Below are 26,886 nucleotides of genomic sequence, written 5' to 3'. Positions count from 1 at the left end.
TAAAATCTTATTTTCTACATGCTTTTATTTTGTAGATAATGAAGGTGGAATGTTATATGACATGAATGGTTTATGTTCAGATGAAAATGTATATGTAGTAGTAGTGGGATCATTGCTTTACAGGATTGCAAAACATTTGTGGCAGCAGAAACTTGAGAATAAAAGAGACATTACCATAACCTTTTTGAAAAGATGTTTAATTCTACTAAATGAAGATAAACATGCACAGGTAACTAAATATTGCTTTTGGTTCAACTTATCAAAGTCACAAAGGCCACATGAAGCCTTGTTAGCTCACCTGGCCCGAAGGGCCAAGTGAGCTTTTCTCATCACTTTGTCAGAGTCTGTTGGTCATCCAGGCCTCGACAATAACGCTTGTCCGATTGTCCGGTACCAGAGGGAAAAAAGGTCGGACAAGTAAAAGCTGTATCAAGCTTGTCCGTCGGGACAAGTACAGTTATTCTGCAGAAAATAAAGCTAATCCAACTTTGATGAACAAAGTAATTTATTATAAACAAAAAACAAGAAAACAAATATTAATTTGACATGTTTCTGTATTCTGTTTTCAAATGCAAAACCTTTTCCTATAACATGTTTACTTGCAATCGATAATTTTAAACTAGTTCTTTGTCAGGTACTTTTTAACAGGTAAAAGGTATACTATTCTCGGAAACCAGTCTTACTGATCGGAATCAATGATGCGCTTTGTAGATAAGGTAACTTTACAGGACAGTTCGTCACCTCGAAAGATTCAGCTCCAAGTTTAATAGACAGTTTGGCACCGTAGGAGACATATAAGTAGACATGATTGATAGACAGTTTGGCAAGGCAGGAGACATTTCGGGACCAAGACAAATCAGTACCTCATTTTGCTACCTTATTCTGTTCCTTATAATAAATACCATACCGTAATTTTTTCACAAAAATATTTTATTTTATTTACCATAAAATTCACAAAATCATATTTGATCATAAGTAGAAAAAAACAATACTTGCAATATGGTGACCTATAGTTGTTAATTTCTGTGTCATTTGGTCTCTTGCAGAGAGTTGTCTCATTGGCAATCAGACCCTATGATGGCTTATCTTCTTCTTTTCATTGATTGCATTTGAATAAACTTTTTTCAACTTAAAAAACAAAACAGAATATAAAATCCAATGAGTGTACAGGCCTATCAGATGGTGCCTCAGAGTTTAGAGTCTGGTGAGACTAGCATTGATGAAAACTAGAACCCAATTCCTGTGACATGACTAGTTTCGCAGTTGTACTTGACTCATATATTTGAAAAGTTTTTCAAAAGAAATACATCTAATTCTGTTAAAAATGTATTTTCTAAATTCGTTTTGCTCCTTTAATAAACTAAAAATGTAAAAAGGTTATTTTTAATAAAAAAAAAATTTGGACAAGTAACAATTTCATTCGGACAAGTAAATTTTGGTATGTACTTGTCCTACAGAACAAGTTGAAAAAAAAGTTATTGTAGAGGCGTGTCATCGTCTTCTGTTAACTTTTACAAAAATCTTCTCCTCTGAAACTTCTGGGTCAAATTTAACCAAACTTGGCCACAATCATCATTGGGGTATCTAGTTTAAAAAATGTGTCCAGTGACCCAGCCAACCAACCAAGATGGCCGCCATGGCTAAAAATAGAACATAGGGGTAAAATGTAGATTTTGGCTTATATCTCTGAAACCAAAGTATTTAGAGCAAATCTGACATGGGGTAAGATTGTTTATCAGGTCAATATCTATCTGCCCTGAAACTTTCAGATGAATAGGAGAACCTGTTGTTGGGTTGCTGCCACTAAATTGGTAATTTTAAGAAAAATTTTCAGTTTTTGGTTATTATTTTGAATATTATTATAGATAGAGATAAACTGTAAACATCATAATGTTCAGCAAAGTAAGATCTACAAATAAGTCAACATGACCTAAATGGTCAATTGACTCCTTAAGGAGTTATTGCCCTTTATAGTTATTTTTTAACATTTTTTTGTAAATTTTTGTAATCTTCTACAAAAATCTTCTCCTCTGAAACTACTAGGCCAAATTTGATCAAACTCAGCCACAATCATTATTAGGCTATTTAGTTCATAAAATGTGTGCGGGATTCCAGCCAACCAACCAAGATGGCCGCCATGGCTAAAAATAGAACATGGGGGTAAAATGTAGATTTTGGCTTATATCTCTGAAACCAAAGTATTTAGAGCAAATCTGACATGGGGTAAAATTGTTTATCAGGTCAATATCTATCTGCTCTAAAACTTTCAGATGAATAGGAGAACCTGTTGTTGGGTTGCTGCCACTAAATTGGTAATTTTAAGAAAATTTTTCAGTTTTTGGTTATTATTTTGAATATTATTATAGATAGAGATAAACTGTAAACATCATAATGTTCAGCAAAGTAAGATCTACAAATAAGTCAACATGATCTAAATGGTCAATTGACTCCTTAAGGAGTTATTGCCCTTTATAGTTATTTTTTAACATTTTTTTGTAAATTTTTGTAATCTTCTACAAAAATCTTCTCCTCTGAAACTACTGGGCCAAATTTGATCAAACTCAGCCACAATCATTATTAGGCTATTTAGTTCATAAAATGTGTGCGGGATTCCAGCCAACCAACCAAGATAGCCGCCATGGCTAAAAATAGAACATAGGAAAATGTAGATTTTGGCTTATAACTTTAAAACCAAAGCATTGAAAGTAAATCTGACAAGCATTTGAATTGTTTATCAAGTTAATATCTATCTGCCCTGAAATTTTCAGATGAATTGGAGAACCTGTTGTTAGGTTGCTGCCCCTGAATTTGGTAATTTTAAGGAAATTTTGCTGTTTTTGGTTATTATCTTGAATATTATTATAGATAGAGATAAACTGTAAACAGCAATAATGTTCAGCAAAGTAAGATCTACAAATAAGTCAAATGACCAAAATGGTCAGTTGACCCCTTAAGGAGTAAATGCCCTTTATGGTAATTTGTTTAACAATTTTCATTAATTTGGTTAATTTTTGTAAATTTTTACAAAATATTTTCCTCTGACACGAAAAGGCCAAGTTTATTATAGATAGAGAAAATTGTAAGGAGCAATAATTTCAGTACATAAAGATCTACAAACACATCACCATCACCAAAACACAATTTTGTCATGAATCCATCTGTGTAATTTGTTTAATATGCACATAGACCAAGGTGAGCGACACAGGCTCTTAAGAGCCTCTAGTTTTTTCTGTCAGCAGCAGGGGCAATAATGTAATAGAATCATTTTCATAACAGCGTGGACAACAGCAATACATATGTTGGTAAAAATACTGAATCATTTACCTTTAACTTTTTTGTCATCGCTTTTCAATAACAGTGATTTACCCTCAGTCAGTCTATCAGAGGCCTACCAATTGGTACTTAAATAGAATTAAATAGGGAAAAAAAATAAAAAATTAAGTATTCAACATTTAAAATCAACAAACAAGGTTTAGTCCTCCGCTAGTTATTCGTATTATTTGATTTTGGCGTTTAAGTAGAACCTTTAAAACCTCACAATTTAACATGTATGATATGACAAGTGAGCATTACAGATGTACGTTCACCTAATCTGACCCAGTCAATTGATAGCCTGAGCATGGCAAGAATTGGTCTTGTCCACACTGTTATGAAAATGATTCTAGTTTGTATGATAGGTCATCAAAAGGGATGGGGTCAATTACTTTAAAATGTAATCGATTAAATTACAATTACTTTGCTTATAAAATGTAATCAATTACATTACAATTACACCTTATTTCAAATTGATTACATTAGATTACTTTTCTTTAATGTAATCATGATTACTTGTGATTACTTATGATTACTTATGATAACATTGTATATTGCAATATTAGACAATATTAAAAAATTTCTAATAACTTTTTATCCTCAGGAATAAGCTAATGTTGGTGAATTTTTTTAAAGCCATAATTTATTAATCTTATTTAACAGAATTTAGACAAGTACTGTGTAACATGTGTAATTTGATAACATAGCTATAGGCGAGTGTCCTTTCTCTATGTAAAAGATATAACTTTGTTTTTTTCTACAAATTTTAACCAACTGCCCAATTCACAAAAGAAACTAAACAAATAATGAAAAATCAATTAAGTATAGTTTTATTGTCTGTGAGGACATAATTGACACATCCATTAATGCTTTTATACAACCGCAAAAATTTTAATTTTTTTGTCGTATATTGCTATCACGTTGTCGTCGTCGTCGTCGTCGTCCGAATACTTTTAGTTTTCGCACTCTAACTTTAGTAAAAGTGAATAGAAATCAATGAAATTTTAACACAAGGTTTATGACCACAAAAGGAAGGTTGAGATTGATTTTGGGTGTTTTGGTTCCAACAGTTTAGGAATTAAGGGCCAAAAAAGGGCCCAAATAAGCATTATTCTTGGTTTACCACAATAACTTTAGTATAAGTAAATAGAAATCAATGAAATTTTAACACAAGGTTTATGACCACAAAAGGAAGGTTGGGATTGATTTTTGGTGTTGAGGTCACAACAGTTTATGAATTAGGGGCCAAAAAGGGGCCCAAATAAGCATTATTTTTGGTTTTGCACCATAACTTTAGTATAAGTAAATAGAAATTCGTCGTCCGAATACTTTTAGTTTTCGCACTCTAACTTTTATAGTAAAAGTGAATAGAAATCAATGAAATTTAAACACAAGGTTTATGACTATAAAAGGAAGGTTGGGTTTGATTATGGGAGTTTTGGTCCCAACAGTTTAGGAAAAAGGGGCCCAAAGGGTCCAAAATTGAACTTTGTGTGATTTCATCAAAAATTGAATAATTGGGGTTCTTTGATATGCTGAATCTAACTATGTATGTAGATTCTTAATTTTTGGTCCTGTTTTCAAATTGGTCTACATTAAGGTCCAAAGGGTCCAAAATTAAACTTAGTTTGATTTTAACAAAAATTGAATCCTTGGGGTTCTTTGATATGCTGAATTTAAGAATGTACTTAGATTTTTAATTATTGGCCTAGTTTTCAAGTTGGTCCAAATCAGGATTCCGTATCAAGTATTGTGCAATAGCAAGAAATTTTCAATTGCACAGTATTGCACAATAGCAAGAAATATCTAATTGCACAATATTGTGCAATAGCAATTAATTTTCAATTGAAGTTATCTTTCTTTGTATAGAATAGTAGTTGATAATATATGTTGGAAATTTGCCAGACATGACTATGATGTCATTTTCTATTTTTATTTGCCAATAACTTTATGTAAATAACTTCATTGGAAATTTGCCAATATGAAATGTTGCTGATGAAGCTTTTTTTCCTTATCTTATCTAAAATGTTTTTAGATAATGTATGTTGGACATTTGCCAGACATGACTATGATGTCATTTTCTATTTTTATTTGCCAATAACTTTCTGTAAATAACTTCATTGGAAATTTGCCAATATAAAATGTTGCTGATGAAGTTTTTTTATTGTTTGATACCAACTTTTACTACCAACCAATCTTTACCATTCATTGCACACTCCATTAGAAATTTGAATTGATATCAGTTTTGGAAAAAGGGAAACGGGGATGTGAAAAAAAATGGGGGGGTTAAATTTTTCTCATTTCAGATTTCATAAATAAAAAGAAAATTTCTTCAAACATTTTTTTGAGAGGATTAATATTCAACAGCATAGTGAATTGCTCAAAGGCAAAAAAAAATTTTTAAGATCATTAGACCATATTCATTCTGTGTCAGAAACCTATGCTGTGTCAACTATTTAATTTTAGATTTAAATAAGTTTGAAGAAGAAATCTTTAATTGATTTGTAAAATCTTGACATTTGTTTTGTGTAAAAAAACCCATGTAATGTCAAAAATTTGATCACAATCCAAATTCAGAGCTGTATCACGCTTGAATGTTTTGTCCATACTTGCCCCAACTGTTCAGGGTTCGACCTCTGCGGTCATATAAAGCTGCGCCCTGCGAAGCACCTGGTTAAAGATGTTAATCACTACTTCCATTTGTATGACAAACAAAAGGAGAGCTTGGGTATTAAAATTTTGTTGTCTTAATTGCAATATCAATAAAGTTATAAGTGGATAATTGTCATAATTTGTTTGAAAATTTTGAATACATATATATATCATAGCATTTATGGAAAACAAAATTTATGTCAAAAAATGAAATATGATTTTAAATTCCATTTTGAATTAAAAGGGCTCATGCAGTTATGTATGTTGACCCTAAAAGTCAAATTGGAACTAAATGGTTTCTGCTTTTGAATTTCATTGTAGTTTTATAAAATATTTGGCATACTTATATGGAATTTGAGTTAATATCAGAAGTGTTCAATCAATGAACAAAAATGCTTTAAAGTCATACGTGTTATAAGAGATCAATCTCACAAACACTAGAAAACAAATTCCTTTAGTAAACTGTTAACAAAATATAACACTGGGTTATACAAAACTTGTTATATAGATGATACTATTAATCACATTAAACAAAGTCCCATCATAGTAAATACTAGTTTCATGATTTTTTCATTCATGCTTTACATTTTCATATTGTCTATCAAATACTATTTTTCTATATACCAGTATAAAAGATTTGTAATCCGCAAGTAATCATATTAATGTAATCTTAAAGTAATCTAAAAGTAATCATGATTACACCTGGTTTTGGTTATGTAATCGATTACATTACGATTACTTGTAATTAGAAATTGCATGATTACTGATTACATAGGATTACACTGCAAAATGTAATTGATTACAGCTGATTACAATTACTGATTATGATTACCCCATGCCTGGTCAGTGTAAGGGGAACCACTAGGTAGGTTATGATATTTGGTCTGCATTTGTCTTACCAATAGTCCATCTCATTTTTAGGGAGATTATCTAGCTCAACCCTTGCAATCATAGTCTTTTAACTTTGGAACATGTGCTAAGTTCACATGTTAAAGGTTGTGTAATAGCAAGTTTATTTTCCCTTCGCATTCCAAACTTGCTATTACCCGCACAATCAGTCATAAGGTGTTTTATTATACTGAACAACACAGTCATTAAGCATTCATTTGTGTTTTTATACCCCCGCTTTAAAAAAGGGGGGTATACTGTTTCACCTCTGTCTGTCCTTCCGTCAGTCCGTCAGTTAGTCCGTCCGTCCCATGAATATTTTTCGTCGCATTTTTCTCAGGAACTACAATACAAGGATTTCTGAAATTTGGTTTCAGGGTTTATCTAAGTCAGCTATACCGTATGATTCGTTTTCAGATTGATCACTTGACAACTTCCTGTATTGAACACTTGTATGATTTTACACATGATAGCCAAGTTGAAAATTTTCGTCACATTTTTCTCAGGAACTACAATACAAGGATTTCTGAAATTTGGTTTCAGGATTTATATAAGTCAGCTATACCGTGTGATGCGTTTTCAGATTCATCACTCGACAACTTCCTGTTTACCGAACACTTGCATATTTTTACACTATTAATATTATCCACTTGCGGCGGGGGTATCATCAGTGAGCAGTAGTTCGCAGTTTCACTTGTTATATACCAAATTAACTAATTTTCTAAAAGTGTACATATATCATCTGAAAGAAAAGAAAAACATGTCACATAACTTGACATGCACAAGATAAACTATACTTTTTTTTTTATAGTTCTTCTTCTTTAAGTTTCTAGCAATCCTTCAATTATTGAAGATTATTTGCCAAGCGTCGATTATAAAATTTATAATTTACATTGTAGCAATTGCAAGGAATAATCAAAAATAACAAAATAAAAAAAAAAAAAAATAAAAATAATGTATGTACATTCGAAAAATAAAATTTTGATAAAACTATATACTGTACATTTGATAACAGAATAGTTAGGGGTAGAATATGTGGATGAGAGCAGATTCTGTGATCATACTCTTAAATTTCTCTACTGTACTGCATGATACTATTTGTTGTGGCAGATAGTTCCAATTTATAATTGTTCGTGGATAAAATGAATATTTATAACTGTCTTTAGATGTTTGTATATGCCTAAATGAGTGCAGATTGCTATGCCTGGTTCTATTGTCTAGTGGGATCAAAAGGTTATGTGTAGGGACTGCAACAATTTCATGAATAATTTTGTAAAAGAAAACAAGTCTGTAACGTAAACGCCTAGCTGAGTGGGTACCAATTTAGGTCTGTCATCATTTCAGTAACTGAGCTGGTGTTATGGAAGCGGTTGCATGAGAAGCGTACTGCTCTTCTCTGAACTTTTTTCGATTTGTGTAATTTGCTGTTTTTGATGTGGATCCCAGATTGTTGAGCAGTACTCTAGTTTTGGTCGGACAAGAGCTTTATATGCATGTGCTTTAACTTTGGGTGAGACTATTTTTAGGTTTCTACGAATAAATCCAAGGGACTGATTTGCTTTTGATGTCATGTTATCTATATGTTTGTCCCATTTTGATTGAAGAGTTAGGCCTAAATATTTTGTAGAGTCAACTTTTTCGAGAGAGTGATTGTGTAATTTATAAGTGAAGTCTAAAGGTTTGCGTTTTTGAGTTACACTGAGAATGTTGCACTAATATCAGGATGAAAATGCATGAGCCAGTCCTGCTCCCACCTGCCAGCCGCTTCCAAGTCAGACTGTATTTGTATGCATCATCTGTTTTTTTAATTTTCCTATAAATAATACTATCATCTGCCCAGGTACCCCAGATGTTACAGGAATTTTATTTGATGTTGCACCTTCAAGGACTACAGTTTCTGTTCTGTTTGTTAAGAAATCTTGAATCCAATGATATGCATTACAATTTATACCGTAGAAACCAATTTTATACATGAGGTGGTGGTGTGAAACTTTATCAAATGCTTTTGCAAAATCCATTATTATGATGTCTATTTGAATGTTTTTATTATTTGAATTTGCAAGATCTTGAATAAATGACATTGGCTGAGTTTCACAGGAGCAGGAGTATTGAAACCATGTTGTAAATCATACACTATTTTATTTTTTTTCCAGATGTTTCATTATACTACTAGCTACAACATGTTCTAATAGTTTGCAGCAGATGCAAGTCAATGATATTGGGCAATAGTTTATAGGATTGTGTTTGTTGCCTTTTTTGAATGCTGGACATACACTTGCGTGATGCCAGTCATCTGGGATCTTTCCAGAGTTCAGTGATGATTGAAATATGACTGTTAAGATGGGAGTGATGGATGATTTACACTCTTTTAAAATTTACCATGGATGAGATCAGGCCCAGCTGCTTTGTTGATATTAATATTATTTAGAAGTTTTTCTATGCCCTGTTGTTGTATTTTAATATCAGGCATTTGTGGATGTTTACTGATGCCCTTATCTGTGTTGGGTCATCTGTTACTGGTGTGAATGCTTTTTGAACTGTTCATTTAAAATGTTAGCTTTTGCTTTTGAGTCAGATGTAAGTGAGCCCTCTTTTCGGAGTGGTGGTATATAAGATCTTTCAGACTTTTGTGTTTTTATACGACCGCAAAAATTTTAATTTTTCGTCGTATATTGCTATCATGTTGGCGTCTTCGTCGTCCGAATACTTTTAGTTTTCGCACTCTAACTTCAGTAAAAGTGAATAGAAATCTATGAAATTTTAACACAAGGTTTATGACCACAAAAGGAAGGTTGGGATTGATTTTGGGAGTTTTGGTCCCAACATTTTAGGAATAAGGGGCCAAAAAAGGGCCCAAATAAGCATTTTCTTGGTTTTCGTACAATAACTTTAGTATAAGTAAATAGAAATCAATGAAATTTAAACAAAAGGTATATGAACACAAAAGGAAGGTTGGGATTGATTTTGGGAGTTTTGGTCCCAACAGTTTAGGAATTAGGGGCCAAAAAGGGGCCCAAATAAGCATTATTCTTGGTTTTCGAACCATAACTTTAGTATTAGTAAATAGAAATCTATGAAATTTAAACACAAGGTTTATGACCATAAAAGGAAGGTTGGGTTTGATTTTGGGAGGTTTGGTCCCAACAGTTTAGGAATAAGGGGCCGAAAGGGTCCAAAATTGAACTTTGTTTGATTTCATCAAGAATTGAATAATTGGGGTTCTTTGATATGCCAAATCTAACTGTGTATGTAGATTCTTAATTTTTGGTCCCGTTTTCAAATTGGTCTACATTAAGGTCCAAAGGGTCCAAAATTAAACTTAGTTTGATTTTAACAAAAATTGAATCCTTGGGGTTCTTTGATATGCTGAATCTAAAAATGTACTTAGATTTATGATTATTGGCCCAGTTTTCAAGTTGGTCCAAATCGGGGTCCAAAATTAAACTTTGTTTGATTTCATCAAAAATTGAATAATTGGGGTTCTTTGTGATATGCCAAATCTAACTGTGTATGTAGATTCTTAATTTTTGGTCCCGTTTTCAAATTGGTCTACATTAAAGTCCAAAGGGTCCAAAATTAAACTAAGTTTGATTTTAACAAAAATTGAATTCTTGGGCTTTTTTGATATGCTGAATCTAAACATATACTTAGATTTTTGATTATGGGCCCGGTTTTCAAGTTGGTTCAAATCAGGATCCAAAATTATTATATTAAGTATTGTGCAATAGCAAGAAATTTCAATTGCACAGTATTTAGCAATAGCAAGAAGTCTTCAATTGCACAGTATTGTGCAATAGCAAGAAATTTTCAATTGCACAGTATTGGGCAATAGCAAGAAATCTTCAATTAGCAAGTATTTTCAATTGCACAGTATTGCGCAATAGCAAAAAATATCTAATTGCACAATATTGTGCAATAGCAAGATATTTTCGAAAATTGGAGTTATCTTTCTTTGTCCAGAATAGTAGTTGAATCAACTTAAATCATTGTTTTATACAATATACAATGTATATTACTACCAACTGATAAATTAAAACAATCTTTACCAAGTTCAGTGATAACAAGCACCTTTTTTACATTTTAATATTTTATGATGTATTTAAATGAATAGTTAATGTTGCAAACTTCATTAGAAATTTGAATTGTGATCAGTTTTGGAATAAGAGAAAGGGGGATGTGAAAAAAAAATTTAGGGGGGGGGGAGGGGTTAAATTTTTCTCATTTCAGATTTCATAAATAAAAAAAAAAAAATTCTTCAAACATTTATTTGAGAGGATTAATATTCAACAGCATAGTGTATTGCTCAAAGGCAAAAAAAAAAAAAATTTAAGTTCATTAGACCACGTTCATTCTGTGTCAGAAACCTATGCTGTGTCAACTATTAAATCACAATCCAAATTTAGAGCTGAATCCAGCTTGAATGTTGTGTCCATACTTGCCCCAACTGTTCAGGGTTCAACCTCTGCAGTCGTATAAAGCTGCGCCCTGCGGAGCATCTGGTTGTATAACTGAACAGATTTTTAGCTCACCTGGCCCAGAGGGCCAAGTGAGCTTTTCCCAACATTTGGCGTCCGTCGTCATTAACTTTTACAAAAATCTTCTCCTCTGAAACTACTGGGCCAAATTAAACCAAACTTGGCCACAATCATCATTGGGGTATCTAGTTTAAAAAATGTGTCCGGTGACCAGGCGAACCAACCAAGATGGCCGCCATGGCTAAAAATAGAACATAGGCGCCATGGCTAAAAATAGAACATAGGGTTAAATGCAGTTTTTGGCTTATAACTCAAAAACCAAAGCATTTAGAGCAAATCTGACATGTGAAAAATTGTTTATAAGGTCAACATCTATCTGCTCTGAAATTTTCAGATGAATCGGACAACCCGTTGTTGGGTTGCTGCCCCTGAATTGGTAATTTTAAGGAAATTTTACTGTTTTGATTTATTATCTTGAATATTATTATAGATAGAGATAAACTGTAAACAGCAATAATGTTCAGCAAAGTCATTAAAGATTTACAAATAAGTCAACGTGACCAAAATTGTCAAGTTACCCCTTAAGGAGTTATTGCCTTTATAGTCATTTTTTAACAATTTTCATAAAGGATTTGAATAATTTTCATAAATTTTTGTAAATCTTTGTAAATTTGTAGAATATATTGTCCACTGTAATTACTGGGCCAAGTTCATTATAGATAGAGATAACTGTAGCAAGAAGAATGTCCTGTAAAGTAAGATCTACAAACACATCATGATCACCAAAACACAATTTTGTCATGAATTTATCTGTGTCCATTGTTTAATATGCACATAGACCAAGGTGAGCGACACAGGCTCTTGAGAGCCTCTAGTTTCTTATACTTTTTCATTTGTTTTCCAATACTGTCTGTTATCCATGGTAAATTTTTGTTGTTTCTCATCATTTTCTGTGGTATGTTCTCAGTGATAGTGTTTTGTAATGAGTTTTTATACGACCGCAAAAATTTTAATTTTTCGTCGTATATTGCTATCACGTTGGCTTCGTCGTCTTGCGTCGTCGTCTTGCGTTGTCGTCTTGTGTCGTCGTCGTCCGAAAACTTTTAGTTTTCGCACTCTAACTTTAGTAAAAGTAAATAGAAATCTATGAAATTTTAATACAAGGTTTATGACCACAAAAGGAAGGTTGGGATTGATTTTGGGAGTTTTGGTCCCAACATTTTAGGAATTAGGGTCCAAAAAGGGCCCAAATAAGCATTTTCTTGGTTTTTGCACTATAACTTTAGTTTAAGTAAATTGAAATCTATGAAATTTTGACACAAGGTTTATGACCACAAAAGGAAGGTTGGGATTGATTTTGGGAGTTTTGTTTCCAACAGTTTAGGAATTAGGGGCCAAAAAAAGGGCCCAAATAAGCATTATTCTTGGTTTTTGTACAATAACTTTAGTATTTATAAGTAAATAGAAATCAATGAAATTTAAACACAAGGTTTAGGCCAACCTTAAAAATATGTTTGTTTGCAGTTTTCCGACTGTACCTTCAGACTGAAGGGTCGGTAGGTAGGAAAAATATTTTATTTTATCAGCCAAAATACAGTTTAAACAAGCAGTTACACTAAACCAAGTTTCTTGTGAAGAAAAAAAAACATTTTAAAACAACAAACACTGGACATGCTGAAAACCAACATCAAATGAACAGGCATTTTCAGATAAAAAACTTTTTAACCAAAACTGAAACTTTAACATAGTGTCATTATCCAATTTATGACATAAAATATGGTATAATTATTAAATACTGGAACACTTATAAACAAGGAATGTCATTATGACTAGAACTGTTTTAAAGAAATATATTCAGACATGTATGCTTCTTGACTAGAATGTTTTCATGAGTAAGAGTATTTTCATCAGAAAAATGTAGATATTAAAGATTTATAAGACAATGTATTAAAGAGTGTATTTTTAATAAAAAAAAATAACCATTGAATCTTCCTCAATTGAAAAAAAGGCAACTTGAAAAAAAAGTATCAAGACATTCGACTGTTTTCATATTTCTAACAATATTTAATTATATGTGATAAGGTTATATTTTTGCCAGGCTTTAGTGAAAACCAAAGAAATCTAAAGTTTGGGGTGAAATCCATAGCACCCCATTAAAAGTAAATGGTCTGTACTGAAATGTTTTTAATGCATAAAAAAAATTGGCAGCATAGCTCCTAAGGACATGTTTTAGGTTGAATTCACACAGGCCACACAGTTTGGGTATATTATAAGAACGAGAATAATTGCAATGAGTGGGACAGCCCCCCTTATCCTAAAGGAGCATACTCATTGCAATCGAAGATAGAAAGTTAATATAGAGAGAGTATATTTATTTTTCAAGCTAACCATTCATTTTCTCTACATCTTTGTGTAGTTTAGGGTTGCTTCTTATTGATTTGGCATGATCTATATGGCATTAACATTTCAAATGAGCCCTTCCTCCGTACAGGCGTGTTTACAGATATCCATGAAGATTTAAGTCACGGAGGAGTGGTTTCATCTTTGTCGTCTTCACAACGATTTGTAGAAAATATGCCATACTTCAAGCTACTGTCGAATTATTTAACCACTGAAATTGGTTCCATAAAGTCAGGCTCCACAGATTCTGTACCTGATTTGTTTGAGACAGAATGGTTATCGTGTCAGTTATGAATATCCGCTGCATCATCGTCAATGATATCATCACACATCATTACATGTGCCAGAATCTGCATAAACAGTTTACTAATAAACTTTTTTGTTTGTTATTTGTCTTAAAATTGACACGAGACGACAGCGTAAAGTACTCCTCCGTGACTTCATGGATACCTGTAAACAATTCCCATGTGCTTTATCATTAAATGGTCACATGAAAGCTTGACGGGAAGCTAAGAAAAACCGAACTTGAAATGCGTAATTGACCCAGACTTTAAATCAGTTCCGGAAAGGACCCAAAGTTCCGGATCGGGTCAATAGAAGTATTAAAAAAAATTTCTTCAAATTTAAAGCAATAAAATTTTCACAGTCGGGAGGATTTTCAAGGGTCGGTCGGTAAACTGCAAACAAACAATATTTTAATTTAAGCCTTATGAATACAAAAGGAAGGTTGGGATTGATTTTGGGAGTTTTGGTCCCAACAGTTTTGGAATTAGGTGCCAAAAAGGGGACCAAATAAGCATTATTCTTGGTTTTCGCACCATAAATTTAGTATAAGTAAACAGAAATCAATGAAATTTATACACAAGGTTTATGACCATAAAAGGAAAGTTGGGTTTGATTTTGGGAGGTTTGGTCCCAACAGTTTAGGAATAAGGGGCCGAAAGGGTCCAAAATTGAACTTTGTTTGATTTTATCAAAAATTGAATAATTGGGGTTGTTTGATATGCCGTATCTAACTGTGTATGTAGATTCTTAATTTTTATACGACCGCAAAATTTGAAAAATTTTTCGTCGTATATTGCTATCATGTTGGCGTCGTCGTCGTCGTCGTCGTCGTCCGAATACTTTTAGTTTTCGCACTCTAACTTTAGTAAAAGTGAATGGAAATCTATGAAATTTTAACACAAGGTTTATGACCACAAAAGGAAGGTTGGTATTGATTTTGGGAGTTTTGGTCCCAACATTTTAGGAATTAGGGGCCAAAAAGGGCCCAAATAAGCATTTTCTTGGTTTTCGCACTATAACTTTAGTTTAAGTTAATAGAAATCTATGAAATTTTGACACAAGGTTTATGACCACAAAAGGAAGGTTGGGATTGATTTTGGGAGTTTTGGTTTAAACAGTTTAGGAATTAGGGGCCAAAAAAGGGCCCAAATAAGCATTATTCTTGGTTTTCGCACAATAACTTTAGTTTAAGTAAATAGAAATCAATGAAATTTAAACACAATGTTAATGACTACAAAAGGAAGGTTGGTATTGATTTTGGTAGTTTAGGTCCCAACAGTTTAGGAATTAGGGGCCAAAAAGGGACCCAAATAAGCATTTTTCTTGGTTTTCGCACCATAACGTTAGTATAAGTAAATAGAAATCTATGAAATTTAAACACAAGGTTTATGACCATAAAAGGAAGGTTGGTATTGATTTTGGGAGTTTTGGTCCCAACAGAATAAGGGGCCCAAAGGGTCCAAAATTAAACTTTGTTTGATTTCATCAAAATTGAATAATTGGGGTTCTTTGATATGCCGAATCTAACTGTGTATGTAGATTCTTAACTTTTGGTCCCGTTTTCAAATTGGTCTACATTAAGGTCCAAAGGGTCCAAAATTAAACTTAGTTTGATTTTGACATAAAATGAATCAGTTAGGTTCTTTGATATGCTGAATCTAAAAATGTACTTAGATTCTTGATTATTGGCCCAGTTTTCAAGTTGGTCCAAATCGGGGTCCAAAATTAAACTTTGTTTGATTTCATCAAAATTGAATAATCTAACTGTGTATGTAGATTCTTCATTTTTGGTCCTGTTTTCAAATTGGTCTACACTAAAGTCCAAAGGGTCCAAGATTAAACTTAGTCTGATTTTAACAAAAATTGAAATCTTGGGGTTCTTTGATATATGCTGAATCCAAAAATGTACTTAGATTTTTTATTATGGGCCCAGTTTTCAAGTTGGTCCAAATCAGGATCTAAAATTATTATATTAAGTATTGTGCAATAGCAAGTCTTTTCAATTGCACAGTATTGCGCAATGGCAAGAAATATCTAATTGCACAATATTGTGAAATAGCAAATTTTTTTTAAATTAGAGTTATCTTTCTTTGTCCAGAATAGTAAGCAAGAAATATCTAATTGCAAAATATTGTGCAATAGCAAGATTTTTTTTTAATTGGAGTTATCTTTCTTTGTCCAGAATCAACTTAAATCTTTGTTATATACAATATACAATGTATATTCACTTTTTACTACCAACTGATAAATTAAAATAATCTTTACCATTCAGTGATAACAAGCAGTTTTTTTACATCTTAATATTTTATGATGTATTTAAATGAGTAGTTATTGTTGCAAACTCCATTAGAAATTTTAATTGAGATTAGTTTTGGAATAAGGGAAAGGGGGATGTGATTAAAAAAATTGGGTTCAATTTTTCTCATTTGAAATTTCATAAATAAAAAAGAAAATTTCTTCAAACATTTTTTTGAGAGGATTAATATTCAACAGCATAGTGAATTGCTCTAAGAGAAAACAAAAATTTTAAGTTCATTAGAACACATTCATTCTGTGTCAGAAACCTATGCTGTGTCAACTATTTAATCACAATCCAAATTTAGAGCTGAATCCAGCTTGAATGTTGTGTCCATACTTGCCCCAACTGTTCAGGGTTCAACCTCTGCGGTCGTATAAAGCTACGCCCTGCGGAGCATCTGGTTGGTCCTGTTTTCAAATTGGTCTACATTAAGGTCCGAAGGGTCCAAAATTAAACTTAGTTTGATTTTAACAAAAATTGAATCCTTGGGGTTCTTTGATATGCTGAATCTAAAAATGAACTTAGATTTTTGATTATTGGCCTAGTTTTCAAGTTGGTCCAAATCGGGGTCCAAAATTAAACTTTAAATGTTTGATTTCATCAAAAATTGAAAAATTGGGGTTCTTTGATATGCCAAACCTAACTGTGTATGTAGATTCTTAATTTTTGGTCCCGTTTTCAAATTGGTCTACATTAAAGTCCAAAGGGTCCAAAATTAAACTAAGTTTGATTTTAACAAAAATTGAATTCTTGAGCTTTTTTGATATGCTGAATCTAAACATATACTTAGATTTTTTTATTATGGGCCCAGTTTTCAAGTAGGTTCAAATCAGGATCCAAAATTATTATATTTGGTATTGTGCAATAGCAAGAAATTTTCAATTGCACAGTATTCAGCAATAGCAAGAAATCTAATATTTTCAATTGCACAGTATTGTGCAATAGCAAGAAATTTTCAATTGGAGTTATCTTCCTTTGTCCAGAATAGTAGTTGAATCAACTTAAATCATTGTTTTATACAATATACAATGTATATTCACTTTAACTACCAAGTGATAAATTAAAACAATATTTACCATACAGTGATAACAAGCACTTTATTTTACATTTTAATATTTTATGATGTATTTAAATGAGTAGTTATTGTTGCAAACTCCATTAGAAATTTGAATTGAGATCAGTTTTGGAAAAAGGGAAAGGGGGATGTGAAAAAAAAATGGGGGGGGTAAATTTTTCTCATTTCAGATTTCATAAATAAAAAGAAAATTTCTTCAAACATTTTTTTGAGAGGATTAATATTCAACAGCATAGTGAATTGCTCAAAGGCAAAAAAAATATTTTAAGTTCATTAGACCACATTCATTCTGTGTCAGAAACCTATGCTGTGTCAACTATTTAATCACAATCCAAATTTAGAGCTGAATCCAGCTTGAATGTTGTGTCCATACTTGCCCCAACCGTTCAAGGTTCAACCTCTGCGGTCGTATAAAGCTGCGCCCTGCAGAGTATCTGGTTATATTTGTATACTTTACGTGGCTTGGTTTGGCATCTTTTTAATGAAAGTAAACATTCTATATTTACAATATCATGGTCTGCCTCCCCTAATGGTGGCATGGTTTCAGTTTTTTCAATGATGGCTGGATAATTTGTTAACACAAGATCTAAAATTTTATCATTTCGAGTTGGTATGTTTACAACTTGTGCTAATGAATGGTCATTTATCCTATCTAAGAGTTGTTGATGTTGTTTTTGGTTTGCTTTTCCAGGGATGACGCTTGTTGTTTCCCAATTGATGTTTCCTAAATTAAAGTCCCCACCAATAATTATGGCTGGCTTTCAGTTTGCGTTTATTTCGCTTATGGATTCATTTAGTAAATCTAAAGATGTATCATCATCTGGCTGGGGTCGATAATAAGCACCTATATAACATTTACGTGCATTCGATATCAATAGTTCTACCCATATCATTTCACATCCTGTGTCTAGTTCTTTGAGTTCTGTGTATAAAAAATTATTTGATATGGCTGAGTTCTTCTTGTATTTGTAAATATTTCATTAATTGCAATCAAAACTAGAAACAATATACATATTATCTATTTTGAGTTGAGAAAAGTATAAATATTTACTTGCCATAATGTTGAACCCTACAAAACATGTACATGTATAAGTGTAAGTCTAGTTATCAATCAGATATCGTTTTGTTAATACATGATGTAAAAATTCAAATTCGTGGATTAGACTCAGTATCAAAATATTGGATGTTGTAAATGTAATGTCCGATTTGGAAGTCAATTTGGGGAATGGATGTCGATTATAGGCTGGACGTCAATCTGAGTCTAACATATATACTGTGAAATCTATATAATATTATTTGTTGGATACCAACTCTCTGTGATTCATGGATAAAGGGTGAACCAAGAATTAAAATGTTCAACAAAGACTTACAAGTTTGTATTGCATGGACTTTGGAAAAACCATGAATTCAATGTCCATAAAAGTACTTATTTTCTAAAAAAAAATTGATACCCATGTAAATAAATAAATTCACAGGTATTTGGTATGTAGTTGTATAAACATTGGCATTTCTTAGTTCCACAGAAAATATTTTGCCCAGTGCAAATGTAGTCTGATGATGATGATGTTTCATTCAGACTCGTAATGTTTTGCGTAGTCTAAATTTTAAAGTTTTCCCATTCCATTAATTTCAGCATTTGCATTACCGTATACTATCAAACTTACATAGAGCAAGACATTCTCAAATTGTGTTAAATTAACCTTTGATATACACAAAGAATTCTCTGTTCTATAATGCCTGTTATACTTACAATGAATAATTAATTTAAATTTATCAAAATCTGATACTGTGAATTCATTTATTTTCATGGATTAAGAAAAAAACCTGCTTTTTCATGGACATTTGATTTGCCAAAAGAGGGACAGTAAAACTCGTAGATGCATATTAAACTGACAACACCATGCCGAAAAATAAAAAGCCAGTAGACAAATAATAGTGAGTGCATACAACTCTATAGAAAATTGCAATTTGCAATTCGTTGAACATTTGAATTGTGGTTCACATATACCCATAAAAATTGAAAATCAGTGACTATCAAAATTTTTAAAAGAGTCATGCCACTTGTAAATTTTATTTACCTGGAAAATTGCCTTATGAGCCCTCAAATGTTTACAATTCTTTCCAGATTTTTATGAAATTTATATTTTAGGTTATGCATATATAGGTCATCAATGTTTTTGACAAGTTCAAAAATCAGTGCCAATAAATTATTTTTAAGAGTTATCTCGGATATATTGATTATAGGGAAAACTGAATTGTCAGCGTTCTCATGTGTACATTTTGCCAGAATTTTATGAAACTTATGTCATAGGTTTATATCAGCATTGATTTTGACACTTTCAAAAATAAGTGCTGATCAAATATTTTTAACAAGTTATGCCCTTTGAAATCACAATTATGATGGAAATCATATTGCATTTGCTCTGAAGTCTCATTTCCCTCAGATATTAATAAAAAGTTTAAAAGAACAAACACATGACCAACAAAAAATGTTTTACCAAGTTGTCAATCTGTACATACGTCCGTCCACCTGCCCATACGTCCCAAAATTGGTTTCTGTTGTCTAATTTTATTGGCCTCAAACTTATGCTTATTAACACAAAACACAGATCAAATTATAATTTTGGTGGTGTCACCATTACAGTTCTTTAGTTATGCCCCTTTATGAATGGAAAATTAAAAAAATTTGTTTCCGTTCTCTAACTTTAGTTTGCCTGAACCAAAAGTTATGAAACTTATATACAAAGCTTATTACCACACAGACCAAGTTTAAATTCAAGTGATGTCCCTTTTTCCTTTTACGAGTTATGCCTCTTTACAAAAGGAAAAAAGCTGATTTTTTTTTTCCGTTCTCTAACTTAAATTTGCCTCAACCAAATGTTATGAATCTTATACACAATATTTATTACTACAAAACACAGATCAAGTTTGAATTTTGGGTAATCCACTTTTAACATTCTGGAATTATGTCCCTTGATAAGGTTATATGCAAGTGGGTCATCATCTGTGTCCATCGGATACATTCCCCATTTATTTTAGAAGAAATGATGTCTGAGGTATAAAATTATAATCCTGGTATCTATGATGAGTTAATGTTTTAAAAAATAATTTGAAGTTGATCAAACCATCCCTTTGTGAACAATGAACTATCAATCATACTTTATTTGAAACTTGAAGCTTGATTTTTTTTTTTCAAATCTTAAAACCTCTTAATAAATGTGTTGAAAAATTCCATATATGTAAGGACTTTTGAATATAAAATATCCACAGTCTTGAAAAACAGACATAAAAAATAAATAAATTTGGAGATGCCTAGATACTTTGTTTGCTGTCTGTGTTCATCATCAAGAATTTTACCCATTTTAAACAGTCAAGTGTTGACAATCAATGCAAACAGTTGGCAAATAGGATACAGTCATTACAGACTACTATTTATTGTAATTTGAATTATTATTATTGTTGATTGTGCACAAAGCCTCTATGGCAAGAATACTGTTTAACCAATAACTAATAACTGTATTTGTGCACAAGATTATCTAATACTTTATTATATATTTCAGGTAAAAGCTGCAGTATGTTATATGCTGTCTGACTTGATTGCTCCCAAATGTGCTTCCTATGATGACAGTTATGAATATGGGGACATTGATGACATTGAACATAGTCAAGTAAATATAGCCTTTTTTGTATCTGAAGTTTTGATCTATTAACAAACATGGTTGCCATGGCTAAAAAAAGAACATAGGGGTCAAATGGAGTTTTTTTTTTTATCTCCAAAACTATAGGAGTTAGAGCAAAAAAAGTGACATAGAGTTAAGTGATGAATAAGTCGAGATCTATTTGCTATGAAATTTTCAGACCAATTGGACCACCCATTGTTGGGTTACTGTCCGAAATAGTTTATTTTTATGAAATTTTACTGTTTTTGGTTATTATCTTTAATATTATGATAGATAGAAAGTGTAAATATAAAAAATGTTCAGCTAATTAAGATCTACAAATAAGTCAAATGCCTGAAGCTGAAATTACAGCCAGGTGAGTGGTATCAGACTGTCATGAGCCTCTTGTTTCTTTTGTCCCAGAAGACATCATCTTCCCAGTAGGCTAGCATAATTTGCATGAATTTACGAAGATCAGACAATATATAAAGGTCTGAAATAGATGTCACCATGTACACAGTCTCGTCTTAAATGGCAGGTGTCCCCTCTTCACCAAACATGACAAATATCTCATGCTCAACCTACTAGCAATTAACTAGAAAATCTTATTTTAATCGTAGCTAAGATGATCTGAATTAAAATCAATGAATTAGAGTGGATTGCTGGTGAAACAAAAGGAAGACTTAAGGGCATACGATACAGTAGAGATCCCTCGTTGATTTTTTCTTAAAATTTTGATAGAAGGTCAATTTCAATGTGTACTTTTCAATTATGCAAAGAAAAAAGTACCTTCATGACTTACTTTTTGAGATAATTTGGTTCGAAATTTGCATATTTTGAAGAAAATCCCTGAAATTTCATAAATTTTGACTTTTAAAGAAAGTAACAATACTTTTGAACAAAAAGTCATAACTTAACCGGGTTTTTTGTAAAATATTCCCTTGATCTACGGCATCAACATGCTGAAACAAATTTAAGGTTAAATCAAATCATCATGTTCCGGATTTAGATTGCTATATCCGAAATAAATAAATTGACCATATTTTTGCGTCTTTTCGGAAGTGCAGAAAAAATTTGATCGTTGATTTTTTCCTGAAATTTTGGCAGAGTGTTCTTGAAACAGTACTTTATTGATTGCAAAAGAAAAAAATTGGGGTCCATGTGCTTGTTTTTTCAATAAAAGCCATACATCTTAATTTTTTACGACTTCTGTCAGTATGGCGCTAAACTACGTTAAATTAAGTTTTAATCGCAACAATGTCGTGTAATCATTCCCGCTGTACAAGAGTTTGCTGTGAAGTATATGCAGGTGTTTTTTTAAAGCGTTGATACTTTTCATAAAAATTTATAAGATGGTTAATCATAAAATTTGGATAGGAACCTTTTCATAATAAAAAAAAAAAGACTGTAAAAAAGGATTCTAGCAGATTGCTTTGTCAGATGTACGGCAAAAAAAGAAAATCTGATAGAAGTATAAAGGTGCATCTCCGTCCGACATTAGTTCTAAATTGCATCATGCACTGTAAGAGGATAGACAACATTATTGACAACAATGACAAAACCCATAACGTATCGTCAACTTTAAAAGGTTCCGATGTACTTTGATTTTCTTTTTTTTACATTCAATGAAATAATCATCTTTCAAATTTAATTTATAAGCAGTACTTCTTGTTTTATAATAAGAGCTGTTTTGCAATTTAAATCATGCCATTATTGCCTCAATCGACCGAAAAGTTGTAATATAATATTTCATAGGAAGTACAGCAGCCGGTATAAGAGAATGATATTGAACGATGTCTTTATCAATAGATAAGTTACATAACCTTTTTTACGGCGTATACGTATGAATATTGGCGTAATCGTTTGTCTAGAAGTAGAGCTATATTGAAAACACTTTGTTCGTCTGTCCGATCCTCTAACTATACGACGAGTTTTAACGTGTGCACACTTTCTGATCTGTCTGTCTGCAATTAGTGTCATTTGCCGATACTTCAATTTTTATCTCTCAATACATTGAAGTACAATAGGGACATGCTTATACAAATAAGTAGACGTGGTATGATTACCAATGAGGCAAATCTCAATCAGAGACCAAATGGCTAAAGGACTATAGGACATTTGACGGCCTTCAACAATGAGTAAAACCCATACCGCATAGTCAGCTATGAAAGGCCCCTACATGACAAATGCAAAACAACTCAAACGGGAAACTTACGGCCTGATTTAAGTTCAAAACAATGAACAAAATACAAATATGATGAACAATACCAAAAGACACCATTAATTACAAGCCCTTTTAACAGTATGTGAACTGGCGTTTTCTTGTTTTGGTCTATTACATCCAGTTTTATATACAAAAAGAATACAACTGATTAAACAAACTAACGTGTGACAAATCTGCATCTATTGGTAATATATTGCTTAAATTCAAACCAAAAACGACACCAATATATTTTTTTGAAATCTTTTTAACAGACTTTTATTGACAGTTTTTCTACATACACATACAATATACATTGTAATATGTTTTTAAAATATCAATTAAAATCGGCATTTTTTTTATGTACCAATTTCAAGTCCAGAACAGGATGAGACACTCAGACTCTTTATTTATTATTTTACAAGATTGATCGTTTATATAAATATACAGTGTTAATTTCCATTGTTTAACGCAAGCGTACATTTTAGATAAATAAATTGAATGAAAACTACGGTTCCTTATTTGTGCATTGTGATTAAAAATTTGTATGTATCATTACTTTCATTTGTTTACAACTCTGTCTTGGATTATTCTGGTCGTACTATTGCAAAAATTAAATTTCATGACTGTATCATGTGTTTCAATCAGTTTACCATAGAACTATCACATGGTTACTTAGGTTTGAAATTAGTGGTAATTGGACTGTAATTCAGTGATTGTCGTTTGTTTATGTGTTACATATATTTGTTTTTTATACATAAATTAGGCCGTTAGTTCTCTCGTTTGAATTGTTTTACATTGTCGTTTCGTAGCCTTTTATAGCTGACTATTGTGTATGGACTTTGCTCATTGTTGAAGGCCGTATGGTGACCAAAAGTTGTTAATTTCTGAGTCATTTGGTCTCTTGTGGAGAGTTCTCATTGGCACTCATGCCACATTTTCTTTTTTATATTGTGTATAAGTTTTGTAGTATTTCCCAATATTGGTTGAGACAAACTAAAGTTAGGAGAACGGGACTCATTTTTTGGGATGTTCAGGAAGGACGGACTAGGGTAACACCTTATGCCTCTCCACTATGGCACCAACACAAAAGTTCTGACTATTGTGCTGGTAATACTCATCCCACTAGCACTGTCATTAACACACACAAACACAATTTTATTATAAAAATATATTACTCTTAATTTTGATTTCTTTTTTTTTGGGGGGGGGGGGGGGGGCGAATGATTATATGTATCCCCTTCACAAGGAGTTTCAAATTTGGCAAATTTATTGTACAGATACATTTTTGTAATACTTTATAGCGTATTTTTTAACTAATAATAAAGCTTACAAACTTAAATTGATCATCTCTTTCTTTTTATATGTCTTTTAACATTTTGTTTTGAACAAAACGATTTGTTACATATACTTCACATGTATTTCTGTCAAATCTGGCATTATTACAAAGCCAATTAAATAAAATTCAGTCGAACTTGAAAACAAATATGCAATCATTCAAATATATATGCAAGTCATTAACTTGGCAAGTGGCTAGATGCACATATCGTCAGCCAATTGAACGACATGTCGTTTTAAAACTTCTAGAAATATTAACGGAAATAAGGGATGAGTAAAGAAAAATAAATGAAAACAGAACGACTGAATTAAATAAAAGGATGTTCGATATACTGTATATTTCGATTTATTTTTAAAATCTATACGATGCTTTAATTATTTTTATCTAGTTTCCTAATGAAAATAATTTAAAGAGACGATAAATACCTTACAGCTTCCTTTACCGCCGATGCTGAAATGTTTAATGTTATAAAACAATTTTAGCGTCTTTGACCTACTTCCTCTTTTTATTCGGATACTTGCGGCTATCTTCTCCAAGTTCAACGGGAACATTGGAATGATCTAGAATAGAACCCAAATGGAACCAAGAATTTGGTTGCTATAACCAAACAACCCGGATGTTGAACCAGTTACCATGGTTTCGAACCAAAGAAACAAGGTTCAGAACTAAAAACCCAGATAGAACCAAGGTTTAGAACCAGAGTGCCCAGATAGAACCTAATTGCATTCAGAATTCTCTTAACTTATATACCTTCAATGTATTTTCCAAATCATTTATTTATTTAGTTTATTTATATATAATTTACGAATAGGGTGTTATACGACCTTGTCCACCAATGAGGGTCTAGCACATGCAGTCGGTTTTGTTATGTCATTGATAGTCTGTTAAATTTGGCCTTACAATGACAATTCTCCGTAAAATTTGGAGGCTGCCAAATGCTAAACAAGAAAAGAAAAAAAGACACAAACTTAACTATTTTTATTCTGATGTTTTTCAATTCAAGATAGCATTATTTACTTCAAATTAATTATCAATAAATGAAAGTAACTGTTCTCGTCATGAAAAATATTGCACAGCGACGTCGCGAAATGTTAACGTTCTTATTAGAAACATCGCGAAATTACAACGTTCTGGTTACCAACGTCGCGAAAACAACACGAACAGTTTTGAAAACGTTATTATCTGCCCCTGCTACTGTATCGTATTCCCTTAATAAACATATGTGGGTCCATAGATCAGACATCAACAACAATGCAGGCAACATTGTTTACCATAATTTTAAATAGTCTGATCATTCAATCCTTTCTATGCAAGATAAAAAGGAGAAATGATCCTTTCTTAAACTTTCCTTTAATAGAAAAACAAAAAAAAAGGATATGGGGTATCCCGTCCCTAGGATTTTCATGGCATTTCATGGAATTTCCATGGCAAAATTGTTGCCATGAAAACGATGAGGTATTGAATCGAGCTTTTTCATGGTTTTCATGAATTCCATGGCATCGAAAAAAAGAGTGACAGGGATTGTATACTCAGTATTTCCATCGTTGCCATGAAATCATAAAAGGATGAAAAGCATGGCATCGTTGGCAAATTGCCATGATTTCCATGGAATGTAAGGCATCAATGGCAGGTTGACTTGGCCTCTATGAAAAGTATGGCATCTATGGCAGGTTGCCATGAAAATGATGGCAACAATTACGGATTGCCATGGAAAGTATGGCATCCATGGCATTTCCCTGGTATTCACTCACAAATGGACATGCAGACCTGTTATATTACCTTGTATAGTTCTGTATAGTTTAACAACATATTCTTTTCAAAATAGGACACCGGGAAAGTAAATATCTGCAGGAGTTCTCATCAGATTGAATTAACCTGATTACTTTTAAAATAAAGCTTCACCTTTTAAATTTCATTGCCATATATTGCTAGCAAAATAGATTAAAATAATAAAATCTATTAAAATTAGACGATGTTTTAATGTAAAGTTAAACATTTTGGAAATGTTCAAAGTTCATTATTGTTATCTGTCGTCTATCTGGTCTTGTGGTCGATCCTTACTTGGCTTCGGCAGATGGTTGATGACCTGGTGGACAACTTTCCGTTTCTTTCGTATGATGCCTAGAAAAAAAAGTTACCATATATATATTAATTTTTATTCTGAAAACATCATATATTATACTAGTGAAATAGAATTAACTAAAAATGTGTTTGATATTTTGCACTACTGGTGTTTGGTACTCTTATTAAGAGATAATGTGTGATAATTATTTTAAAAAATTGGAAATCTTTGTAAGACACA

Source organism: Mytilus galloprovincialis, chromosome 8, assembly GCF_965363235.1.
Source record: "Mytilus galloprovincialis chromosome 8, xbMytGall1.hap1.1, whole genome shotgun sequence".
Taxonomy (NCBI): Eukaryota; Metazoa; Mollusca; class Bivalvia; order Mytilida; family Mytilidae; genus Mytilus; species Mytilus galloprovincialis.
The sequence above is the reverse complement of the archived record's forward strand: the minus strand, read 5'-3'. Positions refer to the sequence as shown.